Raw genomic sequence first — 20,407 nt, 5'->3', positions numbered from 1 at the left:
TTACTAACTTTATTCCACAGATAAAGAAACTGAGGCCACACATCATTTAACTAACTCGCCCAAGGTCACACAGCTAGTAAGTGGCAGAGTTGGGATTTGAACTCAGAACTGGAGTCCATTCTGTTAACAGCTACCGTTTACTGCCTCAATGATTTATGCTGGGATGCCGAAAGAGATACCAACTTGTAGATATGGATTCAAATACTGATGGTCAGTTATTGATGACAATCCCTTAATTGCCTGTCTCATTCCTGTGAAAGTATTTTATTCGGTATAAAGCACCAAATAAATATTAACTAATAGTGTGATCTTAAAATAAATGACAAGCATGTCCTGTTTTGCCTCTAGATATGCTCTTTTTAATACTGTACTTAAAATGATTGAGTGATGATAATTTTTCTCTCCCCCATGCTCCTCCCTGCCTGCCAAAACTAAATCCTTTGGCCGCAGTTTGCAAACATATGTAAAAGTTGGATGGCATGACACAGACCTGCATTTGTGACAGCATGAGCAAGGACTAAACAGACTATAATTGTTCTATTGCATATGAAGTACATGTTTAGAGTGTTAAGATTTTTTCATACTAGATTTTTTTTTTTAATTTTCTGCTTTGGGTTTAAAACCTGGAAAATCAAGAAAAACAATGCTATTTTTGTCATCTCTGAATTTCTATATGGTTATCGAGACAAGTTATATACATTTAGAAAGTTAAAAGTGTAGCTATTAAATAAGAATGCAAGAGGATGCAAAAAGTCAAGTGCATTGTGCGCTCATTAAGTGCCCTGGCTTTGGGGACAAACAAGGTCACTGAAGACTGGAGAAGCTTAATGAGGCACATCAGAGTTAAGTTTTGGTGGATGAGCAGGATTCTGAATGGTGAGAAGAGTATTGTTGGAGAGGGTGCAGGGGAGGGAAGAAACGTAGTGAAAATTCAGGTGCAGAGTCAGCACGAATGCAACTGGAGACATGTTTCAACCAGTGGGCTGGCCTGGAGCGCTAGTGGAGAGGTGCAATGGGGAGGTGGGAGCAGCTGGCTACAGGGCTCAGGCTCTGTGATTTTGTGAATACCCAGCTACTAAATGTGGTCTTCACAATTTAGATAGACTGGTCATACTAAAGGTTTGAAGTGGAAGAATGACATCCAGAAAGCTGAATTCCAAGAATGTTGGTATGATAGTTATTGGGCAGTTGGATTGGAGATTGAAGATATTATAAGGAGAGTGACCAATTAAATGGCAACTGAAGATATTTTGAGAAGAGCTGTATTTGATGGCAGTACAAATGGGAGGAGAAGGGAAAGGTTTGAGATGTGTCAAAGGAACAATTGATGAAATTTAGTGTGATATAATTAAAATGCCGGGTCATTTTATAGTAATGTAATTAATAACTAACATTAAATTAGTAAAAATAATCCCTAAACATAGGTACTGGAATCAGAATTGATCACTAACAGCCACATGACTTCAGTAAAATTATTTAAGCTATCTGAGCCTCAGTTTTCTCATTTGTAAAATGAAAATAATAATACCCACCATGGAAGAGTGACATAAGAATTTAGATAACATGTGAAGAGCTTGGCACAAAGGCCAACAAATAGCAAGAGTGCAATTTTAACTACAATTATTAATATACAATTATTAATATACATTTTAAATTTTGAATCGGCTTACATTGTGTTTTTTTAAAGAGCAAAATATACAGGTTTTCCTCTTATGGCAGGCAATTTTATTAACTAATAAGACTTACTAACTAATAATAACTTAAGTGTATCTAGCATTTGCTGGTTCTCTGTTGTGTTGGGTTCACATTCTTTTCTCATTTGATATTAAGTAGCCCAGGGCAGATTGTTTGACTCTTCTTTGATTGAGGAGCTCACTTCCTCCAAGGAGTAATGAATACAGGGCGATGGGATTGGGACTCAGCAGTAGAGCTGGAATTGGAATCTAGGTTTCTCCACTGTCAGTAAAACACTCTTTCCCAGTACTAGGCATCATAGCTCAAGATAGGAGACAGAAGAAAACAGAGAAAATTCTTTGAAAGCTCTTTACCTGTTGATAAGTATGACTGGCTGAACTCTCTTACTCTCAAGGATGTACACAATGCTGCATATCATGGTAGGTGTTTCTAGCCCATACTCTTTTCCCTGGTTAATTTTTGCCCAGTCCTCAGCTTAAGTGACACTCAGTCTAAAGGCCTTTTCTGTACTTTCCTTTTTTCATAGCTTCCATACCTTTCCTTTATGACACTTTTTACACTCGGTAATGCTATATTTGTTTACCTGTTATTTAATATCTATCTCCCCCACCAGACTATAAGCTCCCTGAGAACAGAGATCATTTCTGTTCTGTTATTTGGTGTACTTGACATCCAGTATAATTGTGTGACATAAAATAAGCAATCAAATATTTGAGAAGTCCTAGCCACAGCAGTCAGACAAGAAAAAGAAATAAATGGCATCTAAATTTGAAAGGAAAAAGTAAAACTCATTATCTGCAGATGACATGGACTTATAGAGAGAGAGAATCAAGATTCCACCAAAAAATTGTTAGAACTGATAAATGAATTTGGTAAAGTAGTAAGATACAAAATTAATATTCAGAAGTCGGTTGCATTTTTGTACACTAGTACTGAACTATCAGAAAGAGAAAACAATCCCATTTCCAGTTGCATCAAATATCTATTTTATTATTAGATATCAAATATCTAATAATAAAATATCCAGGGATAAAATTAACCAAGAAGGTAAAAGAACTGTACTCAGAAAATTATGTCATTTAAGAAATTAAAGAAGATACAAATAAATGGAAGCATAGATTGTCTTTATCCCATTGTATATTCTTGACAAAGAAGGCAAGAATATACAATTGGGTAAAAGCAGTCCATTCAATAAATGGTATTGGGAAAACTGGACAGATACATGCCAAAAAATGAAACGAGACCACCTTCTTACATCATCTACAAGAATAATCTCTTGATTTATTGATGATAGCCATTCTGACAGGTGTGAGGTGATATTGTGGTTTTAATTTTCATTTCTCTGATTAGAGACCTTAAGCATCTTTTCCTATGTCTATTGGCCATCTGTATTTTCTCTTTGGAGAAATATTTGTTCAGGTCTTCTGCACATTTTTTAATTGGATTTTTTGTTGTTTTTTGAGTTGTATGAGTTCTTTATATATTTTGGATATTAACCTCTCATCACATGTATCATAAGCAAATATCTTCTCTCATTCTTTTCGTTTTGTTGATGGTTTTCTTTGCTGTGCAAAACTTTTTAGTTTGATATAGTCCCATTTGTTTATTTTTCTTTTGTTTCCCATGCCCAAGGAGATGTATCTGAAAAGAAATTACTTTTAGCAATATCAGAGAGTTTACTGGCTATGTTTTCTTCTAGAAGTTTTATGGCTTTGGGTCTTACATTTAAGTCTTTAATTCATGTTGAGTCTATTCTTGTATACGGTATAAGAAGGTGATCCGGTTTCTTTCTTTCTTTTTCTTTTTTTTTTTTGCACGTATCTGACCAATTTCTTCACCATTTATTGAAGAGACTGTCTTTACCCTGTCACATATTCTTATCTCCTTTGTCATATATTAAATGAGTGCATAGATGTGGATTTATTTCTGGGCTCTCTGTTCTATTCCATTGATCAATGTATCTTTTTATGCCAGTACCATGTTGTTTTGATTACTGTAGCTTTGTAGTATAGTTTGATATCAGATGGTGTGATACCTCCAACTTTGTTCTTTTTTCTCAAGATCGCCATGGCTAGTCAGGGTCAAAGAACAAGTATTGGCAAGATGTGGAGAAAGGGGAACTCTCATTCACTGTTAGTGGGATTGCAAATTGGTACAGCCACTATGGAAAACAGTCTAGAGGTTTCTCAAAAAATTAAAAATAGATAAACCTTTTGACCCAGAAATTGCACTTCTGGGTATTTATCCAAAGAAAACCAAAGCAATAATTCATAAAGAACAATTTACAATAGCCAAGATATGGAAGCAACCTAAATGCCCATCAACAGACGTTTGGATAAAGAAGTTATGGTTCATATATACGATGGAATATTACTCAGCCATTAAAAAAAATGAAATCCTACCATTTGCAATGACATGGATGGATCTAGATGTTATTATGCTGAGTGAAATAACTCAGACAAAGATAAATACCATATGATTTCACTTATATGCGGAATCTGAGGAATAAAAAGAACAAACTAATCAAAAACAGACGCACAAATATAAAAAACAATCTGGCAACAGCCAGAAGGGAGGGAAGTTGGGGCGCTGGGATAATGGGATGAAGGGTTAAAGGGGTATGAACTAGTAGTTAATAGATGGTCACGGGAATGAGGAGCATGGAATAGAGAATGCAGTTAGCATTAATGTAATGGCTAGGTGGAGGGCCAGAGAAGAGAAAGAGCAATTAGGGGGATTGTTTTATAAACTATATAAATATCTAACCAATGTACTATATACTTGAAACTTATAATAAAATAAAATTTTTAAAAAAACTCAAAATGTATTAAAGACTTAAATGTAAGAACTGAAATCATAAAACTCCAGGAAGACAACATAGGTAATAAACTCTCTGACATTGTTCTTAGTAATATTTTATCTGATATATCTCCTCAGACAAGAGAAACAAAAGAAAAAAATAAACAAATGGGACTACCTCAAACTAAAAAGTTTTGCACTGCAAAGGAAACCATCATCAAAACAAAAGAACAGCTTACTGAATGGGAGAAGATATTTGCCAGTGATATATCTGATGAGGGGTTAATATCCAAAATTTATGAACTCATACCACTCATCACCAAAAAATAATCCAATTAAAAAATGGGCAAAGGATCTGAATAGGCATTTCTCCAAAGAGGATGTATAAATGGCCAATAGACATATGAAAAATGCTCGATGTTACCAATCATAAGAGAAATGCAAATTTAAACCACAATGAGATATCATCTCACACCTGTCAGAATGGCTATCATCAATAAATCAACAAATAACAGATGTTGGCGAGAATTTGGAGAAAAGGGAACCCTCGTGCATTGTTGGTGGGATTGCAAATTGATGCAGCCACTATGGAAAACAGTTTAGAGGTTCCTCAAAAATTAAAACTAGAACTACCTTATGACCCAGCAATTCCACTTCTGGGTATTTAGCCAAAGAAAACCAAAATGCTAATTGAAAAAGTTATATGTACCCCTCTGTTCACTGCAGTGCTATTTACAATAGCCAAATATGGATGCAACCTAAATGCCCACCTATGGATGATTAGATAAAGAAAAGGTGGTACATATTTACAATGGAATATTACTCAGCCATAAAAAAAAAATCTTAACTATCTGCAACGACATGGATGAACCTAGAGGGTATTATACGAAATGAAATACTTGTCAGAGAAAGACAAATATCATATGATTTCACTTATATGTGAAATCTAAACATAAATGAACAAACAAAATAGAAACAGACTCATAAGTACAGAAAATGTGATTACCAGATGGAAGGGGGGTTGGGAGGCTTGGTGAAAAAGGTAAAGGGATTAAGAAATACAAATTGGTAGTTACAACATATTCATGGGGATGTGAAATACAGCATAGAGAATATAATCAATAATATTGTAATAACTATGTATAGTTCCAGGTGGGTGCTAGACTAATTGGAGGGATCACTTTGTAAATTATATAAATGTCTAACCACTATGCTGTACACCTGAAACTAATAAAAAATATTGAATGTCAACTCTTAATTGAAAAATAAAAATTAAAAAACGGTTTCATAAAAAATATTCAAAAATGAGTTAATGAATTAGAGACTATGTAATATTCATATATATATATTTATATGTCAAGGGATATGGTCTCTACTTTTGCCAATGAAGCTGACTTTAATAACATCATTAAAATTCTCAATCCTATACTTTCATCATCTAAAATGAACAGAATAATAATTGTCCACATCTAGGGATGACTAGGGAACCCCTTTCAGACATTGCAGTTCCAGAAGAGGCTGCTCAGAGCCTGTAGTGGGGCAGTTGCCCTGGAGTGGCCATGCCTGAAACAGCTTGCTAATAACCAGCAAGGTTGAACAGACTCCTTGAACACTGTACCTTACTGTAATGCTGGTTTCCAAGGAGCATCTGGTCACACTTAACCTTGAATTATTCTACTATCCTCAGAAAAAAAGCACAATGCTAGTAGTGCTGCTAAACAACTGCTAGTGTGACAATGGAAACAAAGTCTATGAGGTAGAAGACATTCACTTCAAAAGCAAACACTCTCCAGATACTAGCCCTGCAACTTTGCTAAGTACCTGGGAAACTACCGCATCAGTTTGAATGGACATGTATGAATAAGGTTTTCTCATCAGTTTCTGGGATTCTAAAGTATTTTTTAGTTGTTGAGGCAACCCCTTCCACACCTTGAAAAACGATATTGATCTCCTGTTCCTGACAGACGGAAGAAAAAAAATGCACCTGGCTCTGTTGTTGCCGTAAATATTTAGATGATGAAAATTCTCTTAAATATTTAAAGAAACTGCTGAGCATAGCTTAATCTTATTGAGAGCCCTAGATTTAAAACTGAAATGTCTGTTCTTAGAATTAAAGCAAGTTAAACTGCCTTAAAAATAAAGTGCCTCACAGTTGTATTGTAAAATCTCAACTGACATTAAAGTAATTGTGCCTAAGCACAATTTAGGGCCCTTTTGAATGTTTGTTGTAGATACAGTGATGCTGTTTTTAATAGTGCAGTGCTCATTCTAAAGAAATAAACCCATATTCTTTGTGCATGTGTTCTAAACAGAATCATTTGAGAAGGAAATGCAGTCTCTGAATACTTTCTCTTAGCAAAAAAAGACAAATTGTGGGTTATAACTGTTTAAAAAGAAAAGAAAAGAAATGAAATCTTCTGTAGTAGGAGCTTGTATAGTCCAGAGTAGTGTAATCGTCCCTGAATCTCAGGTGCTTCCTACCATGGCTGGGCCGACTCTTTTCAGTCTTCTGGGAGCCATGATTAACATGCAGTTCCTACTCGATGCTGAGCCTTTATGGAAATTAGAAAAAAATGTCCTTTATGGACACATGCATTCAAAACCAGAGCACATGGCTTGGTCTCAGTGACCCCAGGCCTGTGCTAAATTCAGCCCCACTTGCCGCTTTGGCTGGGCACATTTGTGCAGTACACACATTAAAGCCCCTGTCCCTTAGGTTCACTAGATCTCAATCTCTAGACAGGACATACCCACCATTAACAGGTGCCCTGGGAGCCACATTATATCAGACTGGCATTTGTGTCACTATGCCATTACTTTTGAGTATGTGGTCTGATTACGTCCATAATGGTCTCTTGGCCTTCAAACCCCAAATCCTCGAGCGGATGGCATGACTTTGAGCATAGGAATGGGCAACACTCTGCGGAACAGTAAAACTACGCCATTTCATCTAGAACTTAAACAATATTTGGAAATGTTTGCTGCTGATTTTTTTCCTCCTGCTGCTCTCATTCATGCTAGATCCAGAAAGCAAAGTGAGTTAAACTACAATCATCTTTTTTTAGTATCTGTTAATAGTTTAGATAAGAGTTGGTGTACCATCATCCATCACCACCTTATTCAGGCCTTAATCATTTTTTTTTCCCTTTTGAGATTTCTGCTGCAGTTTCTTAACTCATCTTCTAGCTTCTAATCTGTTATCTCTTCCAATTCATAGAAGGTCATACTTGCTAATGATGTTTCAATGACTTTTTCCTGGGTTAAAAAAAAGTCCCAACTTCTCGATATGGCATGCTAAATCTTGATCAAAACTCAGAGAAGTCCCTCCATACAGAAAGCTGAGCCCTATAGGACTTACCAGGCTTGCGTGGCCTGCCTCCCCCCGCTTTCCTCTCTGACCACATCACCACATCTCCCACTTCTCTCTCCCTCACTCACTTGACTTTAGCCACACTGGTTTCCTTGCTGTTTCCTCTCTCAAATGATTTCCCGCCAGATATTAGATCTTGACTCTGAGGTCTCCTCAACAGGTCTTTCCTTGGCTATACAGTACCTGAAATTTCAGCCTCCTTCCACTCCAAACACTGCAGAGCCTCCTTTCCTACTTTGTTTTTTGCTCCTTAAAATTAACATCTAACATAGCCCCTATTTTATTTAGTTTGTCTATTATTTTTCTCTGCCACCAAGATTTAAGCTCCATCAGAGTAGGCATCTGTACGCTTTGTCCACTCTCATATCCCCAGTGCCTAGAACAGAACCAAACATGTAGCATGCGTCCATAAAGATTATGTAAGTGGAGAACTGAGTAAATTACGCCCCCGCCTGCCTTTCCATCCCCATGTCTCATCAAACTTTTCCTTCTTGCTGACATCTTTTCAGTCTTCCTGCTTGCTCTCCTCTCTCAGCATACCATACTTTCCCACATCCTCAGTGCCTTTTTACTTACTGCTGTCTCTACTTAAATGGCTCATCCTCACCTGCTTGTTCCTTCAGGCCTGGTTCAGAAGGCACCTGTGCAGGAAAGCTTCCCTGGGCCTTCCTCTGCGCAGGCAGAATACCCTTTCCCAGAATAGAACCAACTACATTGCCTTGTTTTTTCCATTTTGCCTAGTTCTTGATTGAACCAGGTAAGCTGTTTGAGGGTCTTATTTGGCTCGATATTCTCAACCCCTAACACAATGTAGATATATCTTAAATGTTTGCTAACTAAAGAAAGGAGAGAAGGAGGGCACTATACATCTGGAGGATTATCAGCATTTCATTCATCTTTGTAGTCTACCTAGAATCTTGCCATATTTATAATAAGTGCTCAATAAAGCTCTAAATGAAACCGCCATTAGCTCCCTCTGACACATCCCAGTGCCTGATGAGACATTTAAAATATTTTTGTTTTAATACTGAACTTTGAAGAGATTCTCTTAATTTATGGCTTTTAACTTCAGGTTGTTGATCAGATCCGGATGTGGTCAGACAGGGCAGACAAAACCTCTTTCTGACTCTGAAATCTATCAAGATACAGTGGCTGGGAAATGGATATTTCACGGACCTCAGTTTGTGTGTCTTTTCTAAAAAACACAGATCAGTAGCTTTGTTTGCTGGTATCAGTGTTGTTGGTAATGAGTGCTTTCTCTGTGTGCATACTTTATTTTTTCAGAACAGGATCTATATGAAAACAAAGTAGCTTAATTGCTCAATTACAGTTTCATCTATGAAACTTGAGTAAAAATGAAATAAAAAAGAGCTAGGTAGTTCTAAATCTTTTGAATACTTTGCAGTGTTGATGATCAACAAGATATTTTTTCATAAAAGCATTAATGTTGTGAATGTTATTTATTTTAATGATGATAAAGAATGTCATCTTAGTAATGCCTGTAAAAATTTTTACCTACATGTTAAGTTGAAACACCATTTCAGATAGCCCGTAAAGATTTTAGTACCAGCTTGCTGTGACTGATTTGTAATGATGCTTAACTATTCATCATTAATTGAGTCGACTTTATGGATAGCTATAGGAGAAAAATATTGGGCAGTACTTTGCTGTAACCAAAGGGTGGAGCTTGGCTAGTTTTGGATTCATGACATAGATCCCTAAAAGATCAGAAGTACATCATGTGATTTCTCAATGGACCATAACATCTCAGCAGGAACACCTTCACAGCCTGCCAGGTAAACACATATTAAATTACTTCTCAGTCTGTGCTTTCGTTACTTTGAGGAAACCATATGCAGTTGCAAATCCCTCTTATCTTTTGCAACGGGAACCAGAAGTTAGCTAGTTAATCGGCTGAAGTTGTGAAACTTTACAAACCACATGTTTTAAACATTTTAAACTTAAAACATGTAAATGTACATTCGTTCTTCAAACTTTTGAGGTTAACCAAACTTATGTGATATGGATAGTTGTGCTCATTGGAGTTCTAAATTGAATTCTTACATAAATGACATCCATAATGTATCACTAAGATTTTTCACCTTTGATTGTTTTAAAGTGAACCTAGAACTTTGACACAAATAAGTAGTCTTGAATGCAGAATCCTTCAATATTTTACAGTTACCTTGCCCACATCACTTTGAGAGCAGGGGTTTTTTTGTTGTTTTTGTTTTTTAAGTTACCCATCCTTGTCAGTACTTCCCAAAGCATTCAACTTAGTTTCTGTAGAATGAACTTTTTCTTTTACAATTGTATTTCATTAATGTTTATCCTATTCCATTAAATTATGAAATTATATTTATAGATGAAACTGTTATAGTCAGGTGTGAGAACAAACAACTGACTCTTCATAAATCAGTCAGTAAAAACAGAAGTGTGTGAGCATACTAGAATGTGGTTTACTAGTTTTGTTAATTTAGCATGCTGTGGACATCAATATATATTATAGAGGGAATAATGATCTGATAAATCTCATAGAGTAAGCACACATGTAGTCATAATTTTTTCTTTGTTCCTGTTTCTGTATAACTTAAAGAGAGGTAAGATTTCAACTACAGTGAAGATAATTCTAAGAGACCAGTAATATACGTTTCATACTTGCATGCCACACATGTACACATGTGCATGCACACACACACAAATATTCTGCAAGTGAAGAAGTTATAATGTATATCTTTAACTGCTAACTTGACTACTATCTCTTTCATTTTAATATGGCCCAAATGAAGCTCATTCTCTTCTTTCTTAAGCTTCTCCCAATTTCCCAGACTCTCTTAGAATTACTGTTGCTTCTCCAACTTTCAAGATATTCATTAGAAAAAAAAATATTTGATTCTTACCGTTTTTCCTCTTATGCTTGGTCAATTATCAAATCTTGTCATTTCTGGGAAATGTATCTTCTCTATTTAAATGGCCACCCCTCCCTGACCCCGCCCCCCCACCTTTGCTTCCAGCCATGTGCATCCTTGAAGCTGTGGCCAGATCCTTCTTCCATAAATCTCACTTTCATCATTTCACTTGCTACTCAAAATTCTCAGTGGCTTTTCACAAACTGCAACATAAAATAAAAAATATTTGTCTTAGCTCCCTGCCATTCTTAACAGGGTCCCATTCTCATTTCATATGTCAGCTTCTGCTTTTTTGTGTTCTCTGGGAACTTGCTGCAATCATGTGACTGCCTTGTTTTCTGTCCTCCAAACTTGTACTCCATCTCCATACTGAGTCATCTGACCTGCAGGATCTTAGGTTTTATATTCAGCGTATTCAGTTCCTAAATGATCCTACTTGAATCTTTCTTCCAAGGTATCTTCCACTAGACTGGGAGAACAGGATGTTAGAGATTGCTAATTCTGACACTAAATCAAGTGTACTACATTTGACTGTTAGTTGATATCAACTAGAAAGTAAAGCCCTTTGAGATAGGAATTCTCTCCTAAATTTTTCTCGCTTTGTATCGACTGTTCTTCAGAGAACACCTGTACTGAGCACCTGGTTTGGGCACATAAGAATGACTAGGCCATGGACCCTACCCTCTAGGCGCTCATAGTCTAACAGAAAAGAGATATGTTCTTAAACACACACCTCTAATATCAAGTAAATAAATGTTAAAGTTTGTTTGAGTAAAGGTGTGTATTATATTTAGATGAGAATTTAGAGGGCAATGAGATTTGATTCTAATGAGGAGGGCCTCTGACTTGGAGGGATTGCTCAATATTTGAATTAGTTGTTAAATTAAACATTTGAATCTGAGTGTCATTGGGAGAATAAAAAGATATGCTTATTTATTTCCTTGCAAAATATTTTTTCAGGGGAGGGATAAACAGTTTATTAATCAAGTAGGCATTAGGAAACTTAACTCGATCCAGTTCACATAATTCATCAGTGGCAGACATTCAAGGGCTCTTATTCCACCACTAGGGGTTTTGAGCATTACGTTCTGCTGCCTCTTCAAGTTTTGTTAACATTCTTTTGAGTCACCTGAACATATGGAGGGATCTGAGTTTTTAGAGGGTAAGAAACTTTTCAGCCCCCCTTATGTAACACTCAAATCACTCAAGAATGTTTCCTTTTGAAAGCACTTCAAACCTGCCATGGTTAGCCTTTGGGGAGGAGAAAGGCGGGTAACATAAAATATCAGCCAAGAGCCTTTGAAGATGGGTGATGTGTTTTTCTCCTTAGGATGCTAAATCACACATCACCACACATGTGCGCAGAAAATGAAAAATGTCAGAGACACGTTTGTATAAACCATGGATCATATTTGCATATACAGCATTTCAACTCGGCCCTCCTACCCTTAGACCAGCAATGATGGATGCTTTATATTTTGCCGTTTTAAAGATTTCTCTAGTCCTAGTAGTTTGCTGTATGTTAAAACTAATGCAAAGTGAATTAGAGTTATTAAGCTATAGACCTATGCTATTTAATGCCGTAGCCACTAAACACGTGTCTATTTAAACTTAAATAAAATTAAAAATTGATTTTCTTAGTTGCATAGCCACATTTCAAGTATTCCAGACTGAATTGAGATGTGCAGTAAATTGTAAAATACCAGATTTTAAAGATTTAATTCAAACACCAATAGTAAAATACTAAGAATTTTTATATCAATTATATGTTGAACTGACAATGTTTTGGACATGTTGAGTCAAGTAAATATATTAAAGCTAATTTAACTTGTTACTTTTTATTGTTACTTAAAAGCTTAAAATTACTTCTGGGGGTCACATATTTCTGTTTGACAGGGTTAGCTTAGAGAACTCATGTTATTTTTTAACCTCATTGTTTTAGTATAAAGGTGTACACTGAATGGATTTGCTAAACATTTTGAAAAATAGGCTAATCAATAATGACTAAAACATGATTGAGATCATTTTGTGATTGCTGGTAATGTTTTGTTTGTAATTTTGGCTAAAATTTTCTTCTCCACCCCCACCTTTTTCTCTTTTTTCTTTCTTTTCTTCCTTTTCTCTCTTTCTGTCTCTCTCTCTCTCTCTCTCTCTTTTTTTTCCCCCCTAAAAACGAAGGCTTTTTATCCCTGTTCAGGCCATTTACCTTTTAAAATTGTTTTTGGTTCTGGGCTAGTTTAGACTTTAATCTTTGTTCCTTGATTGGATAGTGAGTAAGGCTAACTGAATGATGGGGATTAGGATTCAAATGTTTCATAAATGCTTCCACTGCAGATTTTTTTTAAAAATGAGAACTTACAGTCAATACACTATCTAAAGCAGCACACTTAATCTGAAGTATTTGCAGGCTGAGCTTTGAATCTCTGAATCAGATATTTCAGTGCTTGAAAAGATCTCCAGATAGAACCATTTATTTGCCAATTAGAAAAATTTTGTTTCCCACTAAAACATTTGACTCAGTAGCTTTCATGTACAAACACTATGAATATTTTCACAAAGTTGCTTAATTTATTTATGTGAGTTCAAACTAGGTTCAGTGTAATTTTTCAGTTAGCTTAAGTGTAGGCGTGTTAGTGTTATATAAACCCCATTTGGCTATTAGTACTGTTGTCATTTGTTTGATTATTTAAAAAGGCTTATCTCAAGCAGAGAACAGGATTCGTAACAGGGGTTGTTAATATTTTATTTTTTGTGATAGTTAGAACATCAAGACATAGTGTAGGTTGGGGAGAAAAAAACTCTTGTGAATGTGATAGAAAATTAGATACCTTTCAAAGAAAAGGCCATCCCTATGATTTTGGGCTAACCTTACTGATGTTGTTTGTAATGACACACTAAAATATAAGTCAAGGGGAAAACAGTGTCTTTCTGTGCCACGTGGGGTATGTAGTTTGGTGGTACAATGACAAAGAGCACCAAAGAGAGGGTCATAAATAGTAGCATTAGGGCTTTTGCTGAATTGAATCACACTGATGTCTGAAGATTTTCTAGTATTGAACTCTGTCTTCTAAACTTAAATCTCGTCCAGTTTCTCCATCTGTGGTAAAATATCCATGGAAACAAAGTGGTTGCCTCGTGGTTTTCTGATGTGTTCACACTGGTTCCTTTCCGAGCCAGACAGACAGGTGAGGAGAAAAAAAGAGTATTCCATACAGTTGCTTTTCTTACTAAGGAAAGCCTAGAAAAATGTTTATTTTTCACTAGCTGCCTTTAGTCCAGGTATTGGGCTTTGGGGCTGTGCAGCAGTAGAAATGTTATTCGCGTCCTAACAGTGACAAGAAAGTATTGTTTCTGAGGATGGCTTGTCACCTTTTTCTCATAGGACTTGGCTAGGGTTCAGTGCTCTCTTTGGTCTTATTTGAATGATATTTTATCAGTCAGACAAAATAATATTCAACTATTAATATCGTTCTGCTAAAACAGTTTAGAATAAAGATTTAATGTTCTCTTTTCAGCGAAGGGCTTATGCCCACCATGTAGGACCGTAATAAAAGAGAAACAAATGAGGCAGCTCAAAGTTATGGCTCTCCATGGCTTTTAGGTCTCTCATACATTTTTATAAAACATATATCAGAACTTCTGAATTGTTAAATTGGGTTATTTTTTTTTAAATGCAGTTGTATTCAAATACAGATCTGAGAGTAACGTATTAGGTTTCAGAACAGGCTCTCTCCTGGCTAACAGACTTACTGCTGTTACTGTGTCCTCTGGTCTGTAGTCAAGATAGGACAGTTGACCCCAAAACTGTGCTCCTAGTTGATCTTCAAGTAAACTGGTGCACATCCAGCCTAGCCCCGGGCTCATCTTCATACCCTTAGGCCAACTAACCCACCTCTTTTCTCTTCCATGCAAGGGGAGTATAGAAGGTGTCACTTTCTGGATTCCCCAGTGAATTTAAAAGGCAAAGATGTGATTAAAGATGTAATGTGAATCTCTCATGTCACTACTATTTAATAACTTACACACTTCCTAGAAACCTAGGAGATCTTCCAAGAACAGAGAGTAAATTTTAGCTCAAATCTTTGAGAGCTTGATGTATTATTAAATGTTTGTGGGGATGTGCTTTTGCCGAAAAGCTGATAATTAGGGTTTGATTAAGTAAACATCACTCAAAATAATTTTATGGAGAGACTCTTCCACATGACAACTGTAGTGCTGGGATGATACTAAAATAGGTACGTGTTGATTTTGGTGTGTGTGGTGGGGGGTTAAGATTAAGCACTGAATGGGTTTCAGCAGTGATGTTCCTGCCTCAAGACAGAAATTTACCCCAGCGTCAAATGAAGGAAGAACATGGAGTCCTACAAAGCTAAGGATGAGAGGATGATTCTTATCTCAAAAAGTGTAACTGCTGTCCCAACTCCTAGAAATGACCCAAATGTAACATTCAGGTCTTTTTTTTTTTTTTTGCACTAGTCTCTTCCCCTCAGGCTGAAATACGAAGGAGGAGGGGAAGAGTCCAGGATCATTCGAAGTAGATGGATCACCACCGCAGGTTGTTTTGACTTAGTGAAGTTCTTAGCATTAAAACAAACATCTCGAAAACACATTAGCCTCCCAGTACAGGAGTGGGAACACACAAAGCAGGAAGCGTGCTGGGGTCTTTAGGGAGATCTTGAGTGCTTTGGGGTGATTTATTTTCAGAGGGTTTGAACTAGATCAGCTCAAGAGAAGATGGGAACATTCAGGATGGTGGAAAAGCAAAGTAATTGACTCCTTTTCCCTCTCAATAAATGGTCTCCCTGGAAAGCCATCACAAGTAAATGTTTTGTTCTGCTTCATGGGAGTGGGTGGTGGTGGAATACAGTTATGGATTACATGGAACATGCTTTTTTTTTTGTAAGCTCCAGCAACATGAGATGAGTCCAGTGGGGTGTACAGCTAGCACTGACAGACCCTATATGATGCTGTGACTAGGTTAATGGAAAGTTAGCCTCTTATAAAATTAAGCAGAAACTGCAGAAGGCTTTTGTCTATGAGATGGATCCGGCCTCTGAATCCAGAATGACCCACAAACCAGGCTTTTGATAACAGATGCTTAATGAACATTCCTGACCTAAGTTTATAAACACGCAAACTTGGCTAGAAAATGTTTACCCAAGCAGAAGGAAAGCTCAAGTTAGGGAGAGATTGGTAGAGGTCTCACCCAACTATGAATCAGCTTCTCTTTCCAGCTCAGAACACCTGTCTTAGATGTTATGAGGAATGGTCCTTTAGACCAATGCTGAGCTCCCTGAAACTGTCTCAATGAAAACAATCGTTTTGTAGGTTTAGAGAAAAAGGAAATCAGAAATACTGTGTGTATGTGTGTGTGCACGTGCGAGCACCCATGCACTTGAGGAATTTTTCAGGAAGCTCAGGAGCAATGAGTTCTTTTTTGTTAAGGGACTTTATGAAACCACTGCAGTCCTCTTCTGTAAAGCAGTTATAATTATAACCACAGGGATATTGTGTTCTCAAACAAACATTCAAGCTCCCTGATACCAGGTTGCCTGAAGCCAAGCTTCACATATGGATGCATGTAACAATGCCTCTTAGTAATCTTCCCCATCACTTGTCACTGGCCTTCCCCTCTCACAGTAGAATGTCTTTATAGTCTGTGCCTGGCATATTGCTTTTGTTCATCTTTGGTTCATCATGCCTGTTTTAAACGAGAGCATAGAGGTCCTTGAGACATAGCCCTTACAACTTAAGGTCTTGATAGGGTACGCACATGTAGAAATAAGTGCTGTCTTTCAGAAATTTCTTCAGGATGGCATTGGAACAGTTGGACAGAGAAAAGTTGTATCCACTTGTATGCCAGCCAGCTCCATTTTAACACATGATTATTTTATTGGGGCGTACATTAATTAATTCTGAAATTAGATCCTGTGTGACATTCGAAGTTGTGTTGTGTAGCTCAGAGTTTAAATATTTTAGTTTTACAACTCTGTTATGCTGGCAGCCAAAAATGGTGTCTCAGTGAAGTCAGCATATGAGCCCTGCTTGTGATGACATCTGGAAAGCTTGTTTTATCTATAAGCACAGTTGTAGACAAATGAAAGCAGACAGATGTAAGGCTGGGGTGGCATCTTTGCCTCAAGCACTCTCTGGCTGTACACTTTCCAGTGTGTCAAAAACAGGGAGCTTTTTTTCAGGGCTGGAATAAAAACATTCTGTCACATTCATACACCAGCTACTATGCTGCCTTTTCTGAGCTCTGAGGTGTAAAATGGCATATATTGTTCAAAATTTAACAAGAGAGAGAGTTAGGAGTCAGTAGGAGGTGCCTGAGTGTAAAGGGTACTTGACACAAAGGCAAAAGACGTGGTGTCATTTTAAGTTAATCACAACCGCCTTCTCCTGGAAGAGCCAGGAGGAATAGAGTTGTTAGGAGGGGATTTGGAACTCCAGGTATATTTTTATTTTGCAGTTGTCTTTATCAGTCGCTGTGTATGGTACCTACCATGTATTAAACACCAGAGTTTACAGAGAAGTCTGCATGGCAGTTTGTATGGGTGGGTCAGAGATAAGCTTTAGGATAGGCTTGTACTTGAAAATGAGTACTTAGAAGTGTGAAAGTCGGTGGCATCTTTTTATGGTTGGCTTTCAAGTCGTTTTGCTCAGGGACCATTCTTTAAGAAATTTTTATATAAGGGCAGCTTGCCTTTCATTCCACTCTTTATTTATTATAGAAATGTGTGTATCTCTCTCTTTCTCTCTGTCTCTATATGTGTGTGCGTGTGTGTGTGCCTGTCACACACACATGGTTAAAGCAAACACTCTTCAGAGTTCTTATTCCTAGAACAGCAATAGAACCCATTGCTATACCTGCTGTGGGTGTTAAGTTCATATATTTTCATCTTCGGGGATTTCTGGCTATACGTTGCATGGTGTATATTATATATGCCATGTAACTATTGTTAATTATTATGAAATACGTTTTACTGAAATTTTAGTTCTGACACGGTCTTAATGAGCATCTGTTTAAGAACTGAGTTGCCCACTTGCAGGCAGAAACATGTAATTTTTGTACTGAATGAGCAACTGAACCTACTTCACTTCCTTAGGCCACACTATTCCCTGCCCTATATTTCTGTTATTTTACTGCTTTCAATTTTTGTGTATCTGTGTGGTTTCCTCAGATACAAGACTCCAGTACTATAAAAGTCTCCTTTGGCTTCAGCGGCAAGTGTCTTTTTCAGTGGCTCACGGTGGTTGAGAACATCCTCTTATTTTTCTTTCTTTTTAGCAATAAAGTTGCATTATGCTATTCACAGGGGAAAACACAAATGTCCATTTCCGGTCCCATTCCCACCACACCATCATCAATCCTTTCAAAGTGCGTGGCGTCAAGAACCACTGAGCCCTGATAAGTGCCTTTGTGTGTACAAAATGACACTTTTTTGTTTTACATGCTGTTAGGCATGGTGGAGAGAATATATATATAATCGAAAATGTACAGCAAATTGCCATTTGTACCTGCAAAGACTTAATGGTTCAGTAAGATGGCTTGTTGGGATTTTAGTAACAGCCGAGTGAACTGATGGATCAGCCGAGGGAAGCCCCTGGACCTTTGCATGACTTTTCACTTAACGCCATCTGAGAAGTCCAGTGATTCCATCAGTGTTCTCTGAGGCCCAGTCTGGCCCTGAATGTCCTGGATTTTTAATGCAGCAGTGGTTGACTCCTCTAAGTTTATTCATCTAAATTGGGAACACAGGAGGATTCTTAGGATCCCAGTTTTGCCTGGTAGCATTAGGGTTCGAGAAGAGGTAACTGGTTTCATAAAGTATTTGCAGACCAGTGTTTTATTATATTATTGTAGGCACTGTAGAACTTAGGTTATCATATATAATTCTCATAATAATCACATGAAGTTTGGAAACCGGGAAGATTTCGTGTATCATCAGCCTTCCAAAACAGTGAGTCGCAGAGTCTGTTTTAACAGTCCCCTTCCTCATTGCCGACTTACAGTTTAAACTATTAAAATTGAGACCATAATTCCTTCTTGTGTCACTCAATGCAAGAGATTTTTCTCCTTTTGGTTTGAGTTTCTATAGCCGAATATCAGAGATTTTTAAATGTTTCCTGACACTATTGTGTTGACATCGTCGGATATAATAACCAGCAGGGACCTTGTGCCAATACCAGTTTGATTTGTTTATAAATTAAATGATTCTGCTAAATCTATAGTACTATTTAATCATCTCGAATTAATCAGAAATATCCTTTATGATGCCATCTCCTGCTAGGCTCTGTTTGGCCAAAATTAAATTTATTCTTTTGGTAATTAAAAAAAAACTATAGATCCCCTCATGGTATTAGTAAATATTAATTTTTATTGACATATGTTGATCTTGTTATCAACAATAATTATTGGTGTCTACAGTGTGCCACATACAGTGCTAAATGTTTCTCATGTGTTCATTGAGTGTTTTATTATATTATTGTAGGCATTGTAGAACTTAGGTTATCATATATAATTCTCATAATAATCACATGAAGTTGGTACTACTATTACATTACCCCCATTTTGTCAATGAGGACACAGATTCAAAGAAGTTAATTAACTTGTTCAAGATCACACATCTTTGTTTATCAGACTGTGCGTGTAGCTGTGTAGGCATTGGTTTCGTTTTCAGCATATAGATTTACTTATTATTCCAAATACATTATAACCATAATGTGCCTTATACATGTGGTGTTTACTCAGAAACAATCTATCGATTTCAAAAAAGGTGCATTGAAATTGAGCATTGTTTCACTCTCTCAAACAAATAACCCATCAGTTGGTAAGTTTGCAAGATCATCAGTGGCGGTAGTGAGGTAATGTTAGATTTCCTATCAGGCACAGAATTCTTTGTTTGCTAGAGAGGCAGTGCAGTATTCTGGTTGGTCAGAAAGTGTGCGGTGTAGGTTGCTGGAGTTCGAATCCCACCTCTGCCACTTATGAGCTCTATTTGTGCCTCTTGTTTCATGTCTTTAAAATAGTGGTCATAATATTAACTACTATTGTATGGAGATATTACATGTATTGAATGAACTAAAATATGCAAACCACTTAGACTGATACCTGCCACATAGTAAATACTATGTGAATATTAGCTGCTATAATTATTTTGTGGCCCTTATTATGATAATAATTTAAGCTGACACATGGGGACCGCAAGCAGCTTGCAAGTAATTTCCAAATTTTTAGAAACATTTAGAGACTATCAAAGGTAAGTGTTCTTCCAAAGGTTAAGCTGTTACAGATAACATCTTACTATCTTTGTGCTGAGCTGTTAAATGGATAAATAATCTAACAGATATTCTACCCAGAGTGCATAAAGAAAGAATTTAGAACTAAAATGCAAGTAAGATTGATTATATTAGTCTAAATTAAGCATTCGAAATGTTTATATCCATACTTTAAAAATGAGTGCTGACCTAGTAATATCAGTGATTTTTCCTCTGAAATTGTAAATTATATGACTGTTGTCTCATGCTGATCAATGATACATAAAAAGACCCTTAGAAGCAAATATAATAAAATAATAATTGTAGAATTTAGATGGTACATACATGCTCACTGTACAATTCTTTCAACTTT

At 36.7% G+C, this 20,407-nt stretch overlaps 1 protein-coding gene across 32 annotated transcripts in view; it reads left to right on the top strand.

Annotated features, from left to right (window-relative positions):
- BNC2 (basonuclin 2) overlaps window positions 1-20,407 on the top strand; it is a 399,821-nt gene that overhangs the window by 320,982 nt on the left and 58,432 nt on the right. The window lies entirely within an intron of this gene.

This window comes from Pteropus vampyrus, unplaced genomic scaffold (genome assembly GCF_000151845.1).
Source record: "Pteropus vampyrus isolate Shadow unplaced genomic scaffold, Pvam_2.0 Scaffold109, whole genome shotgun sequence".
Classification (NCBI taxonomy): Eukaryota; Metazoa; Chordata; class Mammalia; order Chiroptera; family Pteropodidae; genus Pteropus; species Pteropus vampyrus.
This window is presented reverse-complemented; position numbering and strand designations above follow the sequence as displayed.